Source organism: Garra rufa, chromosome 6, assembly GCF_049309525.1.
Source record: "Garra rufa chromosome 6, GarRuf1.0, whole genome shotgun sequence".
Taxonomy (NCBI): Eukaryota; Metazoa; Chordata; class Actinopteri; order Cypriniformes; family Cyprinidae; genus Garra; species Garra rufa.
The window spans coordinates 27,584,359-27,593,787 of NC_133366.1; the positions used below are offsets into that span (position 1 = coordinate 27,584,359).

Here is a 9,429-nt window from a genome sequence, read left to right on the forward strand (position 1 = left end):
CAATGAAGCCATGGCTGGAGGGGATACAGCTAATATAAAGTAACTTATTTGTGGGAGAGGATATAAAATAGATAAGTCAATAGTATATTCTGATCCACACTCCATACAAGTCGTTTGCGGCAATACACCATTTCGTTGTTTGTCACATCCATAGGGTCACATCAACTGCCAATAAAACCTCAAAAAGAAGAAGAAGAAGAAGGAGAATGGATACAGCTACGGCAGGAAGTGACAAATCTTGCCGCGAATTATAAACAATTCTTGGAGAAATGGGATTGTGGCTAGAAGGGATACATCTACGACCGGAAACTAACAATGAAATTAATTGTTCTAGCTATTAGATTGTGTTTTTTTAACGTCTACACCTACCCCAACCCTAAACTTAGCCCTTACTATAATAAAAAAAACAGTATTATTGTTGTACAGTGTGATAAAAATAACGTTAGATTGATGTGCGCATGCCCAGTAGCGAATCATGTCTCCCTTCTAGTCTTTACCGAGAAATGGCGACTGGTTATTGTCAACGATTCACCTCAAAGGAGTGTTTTGTTCGAAAACTTAGAGGTTTCGAGGAGGACACAATGACAAAGTTCGTGGTTTGGACAAAAGACAAGGCTTTTGGTGTGAACTGTGAGTTGTCGTAGCTCAGGCAGGTATTATTTGGTGTATTTCCAAAACGAGCGTTCTTAGCTTGCTAGGTATTGCGCTGATTTACTGTAGTTATCTTATTTTTACAGACCCCAAACCAGGATCCAAAAAAACTAAGTGGGAACTCCAATATGTTCCCTTTGATGGGAGACCCTTCATGGTGTTGGGAAGGAGGGTCTATTCCTGTCACCTAGGGGTAGACAAACACAAACATGAAAAACAAAAAAGAAAACTACAACTGGTATGTCAACAACCAGCCTACACGCACATTGTCTCATACATCGTCTCCGGTTACTCAACATAACCATAGTTCTCTGGGAGGAGGGAAGAAGACATGGGGGAAACAAGTTTTAAATCGAAACTGCCTATTCTTGCTCTTACTAATCATATTTATGTTGTTCTTGCTGCTTCATTTTGTGCAATAGATGAATAAATTTTTTTTGTTTTTAGATATTTTGTGTTTAGATATTTATATTTTGCGGGAGTCCCGCGAATCATTTTATTTTTCCGCATCCCACACACACACGACTCTCTACCTTGCCCCCGCACTTGCCCATAAAGTTTTGTCCCGTGCCGCACTCTGTTGCGTTGGGTCCCGCGGGTCCCGGGGTACTCCCGCGGGATTGCAGGTCTCTACACCAAAATGTTAAAGCCTGATTGAATCACACTATTGCTCAGCAATAGCCAATGGCATTTGAGCATTCATAAATTGACGTTAGAATCTTTAGACTGAACGAGAGTCATTGAGGCTCTGAGGACGATTTCCACATGGCAATTTACATAATGTCTTGTTCCCTCCTGTCAGGAAACAATGGTTACATTGAGTAACCGGAGACATTACCTTATCGAGTCTGTCTCTCGACATTACGTACAGAGAACGTATAAAACCCCACCGTGTGAAAACCTGGGCTGGCCCCAGAGCCGATACCATAGACCAGACGCATGCAGTAGCAAGCATAGCACCATGCTCTTCCCGCCTCCCTTAGGTTGCGGGATGCACCAGGGTTATAAAAGCACTATGATCACATAAGACCATGTACATACTGCAGTGGTCTTCATGCATCACACACCGCCTAAGCTACCTAGTTGAGACACTCTCTGGAGAGGGGTGGGCTTCAAGTGACTTTAGTCATCCAGTGGTTGCTTAGCCTTCTCCTCCTGCACAGACAGAACGTACGATGCAAAAAAGGAATATCCAGATTGTAAAACCTCTCAAAAGTGTTCTGAGATGATCAGCCCAGTGCGAGGTAGATGTCCTGAATAGACATGCCTTAACCCAGGTCCATGAAGAAGCCAGACTCCTGATGGATTGGGCACAAACTCCCATTGGGCAGTCGAGTCCTCGGGAAGCATAACAGCGAACAGCTTCCCACACACTAATGCAAGTAGTAGCGACATCTTAAATGAGAGCACTTTCAAGTTGCTCAACCTAGCTAGTTCGAAAGGTGGACCAGACAGCACTATGGACGAGTCCCATATGTACTGGCATACGGTAAGAGCATGGAGGATTTAGCCATCTCATGATCCGAAGAAAACCCATTGTTGAAGTTATCGAAGGGACTCTAGCCTTTGTTATCATGTGCAGCACTCGCTGTGAAACAGTCATCTGGTTCACTCTGCTCTGACTTGCCATACATGCAGTTCTCATAGCTCTGCCTTGGAGTGCCAGATGGTGGGATCAACTCAGTGGGATCTGCCATGGGGGCCAACGATAGGGTCTGGAAGCCACGGTTGGCGTTATCAGCAGCAGAGCATCCTTCTACACCAGGGGTCACCAGACTCTGTCATGGAGGGTCGGTGTCCTGTAGAGCTTATCTCCAAGCCTAATTAATCACACCTGAACCAGCTAATCAAGGTAGGTGTGTTGAGGCTAGCGGCATTGTTTTGATTGGAAAAAATGCATATCTCCACTCTTTGGGCCAGTGGCTCAACAGCGCGTTCCCTTCCACGGGTGGTTGTTAGCAAGAAAAATTATGGGCAGTGGGTGTTCTCCTCTGAAGCAAAGAGATCAGTTTCCACTTTGCCAAAGAGGATCTGAATGTGTATGATTAAATCTTGAGGAGCATACTCTTCACTGGCAATTTATGTATGCCACCAGAGCTGTATTGTTCGCATGGATCAGAACGTGACCGACACTTACGAATGGTAGAGTGTCGCACAGCTTTCATTTCCAGGTAGTTTATATGCTAGCATTTCTGGTCACTCGTCCACATACCAAATGCTGTTCTGCCATTACAGAGGGCTCCCCAGCCTGACAGTGATGTATCTGTGGTAACGACTATTCATCTGACAATTCATGCATTCATGTACATCGCAAATGTGCGGGGGACCAGAGCCAGCTCAAATGGTAACACCCTCGAAAGCAAATTGCAGGAAACGCCTGAGATGAGGGGCTATCAGTGTATGAAAGTAGTTGTCAGCCTGGGTATGCAAGTACCCAGTAATCATTTTGAACGCATGTTTCACCAGTGCTTTTTTTGTTTAGTGTTTGTAAATCCAGTATTGGATGCATGCACCTGTCCATTTTTCAGGATGAGGAAGTAGTCCCTCTGCTTCTCGGGTACTATATCTACTGGCTGTTTGGCTAGAAGAGAGGAGATTTCTGCTTGTAACAGAGCTCTGTTCTGCCACTTCTGACAGCGGGGCAGTTTGTGTGGGTCAGGGCTACTGATATCCTGTGAATTAGTGAGTGATTAGAGCTACTCCATGGTCTGCACACAGCTGCCCACTGTTTTGAGGCAAGGGACTGTTGATATCCAGCAAATTAGGGAGTGGCTGGAACTTTTCCATGCTCTACAAACGAATGGCTGCTGTTTTGAGGCAAGGGGCTGCTGGTATTGTGAGAATGAGCGATCGAGCGACTAGAACTTCTCTGTGCTCTGTACACGGCAGGCCGCTGCTCTGAGGCAGGGATATTTGAATAATGTGAATGTGGGTTTGTAAAGCCCTGTAAAGCTCCTCTCAGAGACAGCACTGTCAGCGATAGGGCTATTTTCCCACCAACTCCAGTTCCTGGCTTAAGGAGAGAGGGGTGAGGAAAATGCAGCAACTGTGCCTGTGTGGCTTGACACATAAGTCCTTAGAGCCTGACTTACTGGAGGGTAGACAAATTCAAGCAGCACTGCATCAGCGAGGGGGCCGCCCAGGCAGAAAAGCAGTGAATATTCAGCCTGAAGGAGACATGGGAGGTTTAGGTGAACAAGGCCACATCACAGGCCCATCACCTAAACTTTCTGTCCCAAGCTGCCATGCCTTCCATCTCCACAGTTCAGCGGCAGAGGTGAATGAGTGAACAGACAGCTTATCCGTACAATATGATGATGGTGTACTTACTGGACACTAAAGGAGATGGCTGTCTAGGCACCTTCTACTGAAGAGAGGCCACTAACTTCAACGGTGAGTAATAAAAGGCTTCTTAAAAAACACATCGATAAGCGAAGAAGATTCTGAGGTAAATGGACGCCTGACATCACCTATATTGCACCCGCCAATCAGGTGAATGCTCGAATGCCATTTGCTATTGCAGAGCAATAGAGTTATTAAATGAGGCTACAGCATCTTGGAGGAAAAAGGTTTCCCCATATGTAATGTTGAGAGACTGACTCATGAAAACTTTAGGCAGTGGCTACTCCTATGTGGAGATTCAGCCAACATGCTACTTCACATGTTAGCCTTTCCAACTAAGTATGGGTGCTAAATACACTATATTGCCAAAAGTATTGGGACACCCTCTTCTAATGTGAACAGGTTTGATTAATTCAGGAATTTCCATGAGTACAAATCTTAATGTTTAAACATAATGATATTCTAGGAGATTGTGTGCTTCTAATTTTAGGGCATCAGTTTTGACAGGACCCTCTGCAATTCTAACATGATAATGCCTTTGTTTATAAGGCAAGGTTAAAAAAGAAATGATTGTTTCAATCAGTGTGGAAGAACTTGACTGGTCTGCAGAAAACAAAGTTCTAATCTCAGCTGAACACATCTGGTGTGTCTTTAAATGCAAACCTTGAGCTAAAAACTCATCACCAAACACCAATGACAATGGATAAAGGCACTTCCAAAACTGTGGCAACAAAGATGGAAACAATTCATGTATTTATAAATTGTATTTCCATCTCTGTTGCAACCATTTTGGAAGTGTCAAAAATGACTGTACCCATAGTTACAAGTCACTGATGTTTGGTCATGAGTTTTTGGCTTAAAGTCTGCATTTAAAGTCACTCCAGTCATCTGGGAATAGGACTTTGCTTTCTGCAGACCAGTAAAGTTCTTCCATACTGACTGAATCAATTATTTCCTTTTTAACCTTGCCTTATACACAGAGGCATTGTTATGTTAGAATAGAAAAGGGTCCTGTCAAAGCTGTTGCTATCAAATCAGAAGAGCACAATCCCCTAGAATATTATTATATGCTTAAACATTAGGATTTGTACCCATGGAAATTACTACAGTAGTCAAACATGTTCCTTAGAACTGAGTTTCCCAATACTTTTGGCAATATAGTGTATCAACACAGATAAAATGTCTATTGACCAGGCCAATCACAATGCATGAACAAAACAAACTGTATACTGTGTATTGTCTTTAGCTTGATGACCAGTCAGACCATTGTTATAAAGAGAGGCGACGTCGTCTTCAAGACTCGAAGAAACTGGACTGCCCAGCCAGAATATATGTGGTTCATCTAATCAGATTCCCTGATTACAAGGTGTTTATTTCTATTTATTCAGTGACTGAACTAAATATCTGTCTGTAAATATTGTTATGAGCAGCTCATTCTACTCTGTAACATAACCCAGCAACAAAGTTTCAGTTTTAAAGCAAAAATGTCATGTTTAACGTCTCTGGAAATGTGAATATAGTATGCAATGCCGTGCGTGTGTGAATATAACAAATGCAACAGTATGTTAGATAAATGAAGAAAACAAAAGTCAAAGAGATGGTACTAAAGAGATAAGGAGAGTGAGGGAGAATGAAAGCAATGTGTCAGTGTAAAGGGGAAATCAAAATATGCAGTGTTGATTCTAGACCATTTGGGAGCCCTATGCAAATCTGTGTCATTCATTGAATGAGTTTGTACATGTTTCACTTTGTCTCGAGTCATGCTCATGGAAGGTGCTTGAGATTCAGTGTCTTCTCCTTGGCTCGGAACGCTTTCAACAAATTGTTTTTTGTATCAAGCAAGAGACTATACGATATTCATGTTACATGATTTGACTGATTCACATAGAAAAGGTGACAGCGCACTGCATTAAAAGAAAGGAACATTCATGTTCACATAACCCCTGGCCAAAATCAAAAACGAAACTAAAATTAAATCATCTCTGAGAGCAAGGGGTACCCCTGGTGTTTTGGGGGCCCTACGCACCATGCATATTTTGCGTATAGAGAGGATCAGCTCTAAAAAACTAGGTATAGAGTGGAGATCAAAATTAGAGAACAATCTATGAATACTTAATTTTCATTCCTCAAAATTTGAAGGAATATTAGCTGTAGGTCAACCACTGTCATACCAACATTTTTGACAAGGGATTTTAACAAAATGGGACAAAAATGGGACAGCACATCTGCGGCCAGAGTACATTAAAATTTCTCACACTGCGCTGGTGTGATCTTGGTTCACTCATCTTCTACTTTCTTCCATATTTCGGTAACTGTAGTGGGTTTCTTAGCCATAACTTTGTCGCCTAGGATTTTCCAGATATTTTCAACATGCTTCCCCTCAAAGGTGAGACTAGCCTTTTAATTCTTTCTGCTAACGAGAGACTTCTTATAAACATGCCGAGACAGATCTTTACACTGTTAAACACTGAACTAGTATGCAATTCCAGGTTCAGTGTTGAACCCATTCCCCATTGAGAGTCTCCACATTGTGCTGTCTTCTCATTCATTTGTCTCGCATGGATGATCAACCATTTTGGGGACTTAAATGCATTAGTGTCATTGTAAACCAACAGCATTCTAGAAATCACAGATTTAGAATGACCAACTTCTTATGCAATGGCCTTCATCTGGACAACCTCCTGTCGCAGGATTTCAGTCACCTTAGAGCAGCCTGCCATCTTACAATCTTAGTGAAAATTGGAGGAATGCTGGCAGTTAAATAGGGTTTGTCATATAATAAAGGGGTGAATTCCAAAAAGCAGGCTATGTGACATACCCAGGTATGTTTAAGGGTAAGTAAGCAGATAAACTTAGCTTTCAGTTCCAAAAATGGAGGTAAGGTATGTAGGTACCCATAGCATTTTATTCTCTGAACAAAACCTGCTCCGGAGCAGGTTCTGTTTCAGGGTTAGTTTATTTCAGAGCTATCAGCGTAGGCGTGACCTTTTGACGAGACTCCAGTGGGTATGACAGATTGAGAACAATATATTGCAATATAGTTATTTAATAAACATTTATTCAATTGCACCAAGTATGTAGATGGCCACTGAACAAAAGAAGAAAGAAGCAAAATGGCGCATTTGTCTTAGCACCCATTATCATAGTGACTCGTTGATTTATCGCTCTGTTGAGAATGTCTTGTGTGCTAACCGTGAACATAGTTGACTGAACTTACTCCCGGACATGTTTTTGGAACCAGCATACCTCAAGTATGCTTTCTGGAATACACCCCAGGTGCCAGATTACCAATCAATCCAATCAATCCCCTTTATTTATACAGCAATTTTAACAATACGGGTTGTGTCAAAGCAACGTTACAGTATTAAATAGGACAATAGTGTCAATAGTGCAAAAGTTCAATGTTGCAGCAAAGTCAGATTCCCGTGGTCTTGCACCAACAGCCATCTAGGTGAGGAGTTCTTTACTGATGATCCGTCTCCGGGGGTCATCAAGTTGATGTGGTCTCCGCTGACATTCAGGGCTGTAGAGGTCGTATCTAGGTGTTGATTCACCCTCTAGGCTGGGTAAGGACTGCAGTGACCATCTGATCCGGATACAGACTGGATCTGGCGTCTACGGGGACCCCGGAATAAGAACAAAACAGACTAAAATTAGCGTAGATGGCATTCTTCTTACAATGCAACAAGTACATCAGGTGTTATGGGAAGTGTTCCTGGTTCTGGTTGACCTAATTAATACAGCCTAACAATCCTTTAACGGATTTGGATTATAGAAATGTGTTAATGTGTTAAGTGTAGGCCAGGTTAAAGGGATGTGTCTTTAATCTAGATTTAAACTGACAGAGTGTGTCTGCCTCCTGAACAGTGTTAGGTAGATTGAGTTTAGGCGCTAAATAAGAAAATGATCTGCAGCCCGCAGTTGATTTTGATATCTGTATCTGATTTTGGTATCTCATTTAAGTTTTTTATACTGTGCTTCAGAATACAGTTCATTTATAAAATATGCTTAAAAACTGCCCCTCCACTCCTATTAGGATAACTTAAAATAGGACTAAGCAGTGTAGTTTTGGGCTACACTGTAGGTGCCAACAATCAAGAAAATTAGTTGGTATTGTTTTATTTTTTTCCAGATACCTAATGACATCCATAAACAAAGAAAGGAGAGCTCTGGCCATCTGAGACATGCATTAACAAAAACCCCATCAGCAGTAAAGTTTGAGGAGCAATATGTTGCATGCTTTCCAGGGATCGAGGAGCACAAAAACCATCCTGTGGTAGGAGAGGTCAGTTGCAATTCTTTTAAGAGACTTCTAAGACTTATGGTTAATTGTAGATCTGTTTACATGAGGAATTTTAATGCAAGGAGTTCACTTTAGGCAGCTAAGGTCCGTGAGCCAGTGGACACTATGGTAAAGAAGCACATAGAGAAGATGGGATTGGCTGGTGCTAGGAAAGTCAGTGAAGTCAGGAGACACGTTTTCAGGGACAGCAACACTCCTCACAAAGACACCAGCAATCCTCCAAGCAACACCATCAAGACAGTGAAAAGGGAAAAGTGTGGGAGCTTAGTGCGTGAAATTTCAGATCTTACTTACTATCTACAGGATGAGCCATTTCTGGACTCCTTGACTGTTCGACTGAACGACCTTTTGGAGGATGTGAGGCGTCATACACCTCATAATGACACTATTCCTCCGTCTTACACACCTCCATCCAAAAAAATTAGATACCTCAAAGCCCTCAGCAGGATCCCCAAAAAACAGCCGACTTCTGGAAGGGTTGGCCATCATGCTGAAGCAATGTAAGCAAGCTTCAATGCAGATGTATTTTTTTTTTTTTTTGCTTGTAGCATTGGGTTGAATATTTGAATGACATTCTTTAGTGTTCATAATTGTTCCTTGGTTTATTTTTAATATTACTATTTTTAATATTAATATTTTTAATATTATTGTTGTTGTTTGGCATTGTGTTTGTGTGTGCAGTAAAAAAGTGACTAAAAATAAAGATGTGTTTTGTTCTAACAAATGATATTTTTGCACTTCTTTCCAATTGTGTAGATACGATTAACTGTAAGTCTAGTCAGCAATAACAGCATATGCAGCCTACTTTTAAATTTTAAGAGATTTTGGTTGTGAAGTGGAAGGGTGTTAGCCACAGGCCTTCCACACTTGAGTACTCTCATACAAGCACTCTTTAATAATTTTATTAATGACCACAAAATAAAAATTATAAAACAGGTTGTTCTGATTATGGATGCTAATTGCCAGAGACCTCGTTCTCCTCAGCATCCAGCAAGAGAGTTTTAATGAAAGACTTGCCACAATGTAGGCTTGGTTAGTTGCCATTTTTTCCTGTCCATCCAGCGAGATTTTAGGAGATTTTGGTTCAGAGGACTTTGCCACAATGTAGGCTGATTAGTTCACTAGTGGTCTTC

At 41.7% G+C, this 9,429-nt stretch overlaps 1 pseudogene; it reads left to right on the forward strand.

The window, feature by feature from the left end:
* The first annotated feature begins 84 nt into the window (after positions 1-84).
* Positions 85-8,988, forward strand: LOC141336896 (uncharacterized; annotated as a pseudogene).
* The last annotated feature ends 441 nt before the right edge of the window (positions 8,989-9,429 follow it).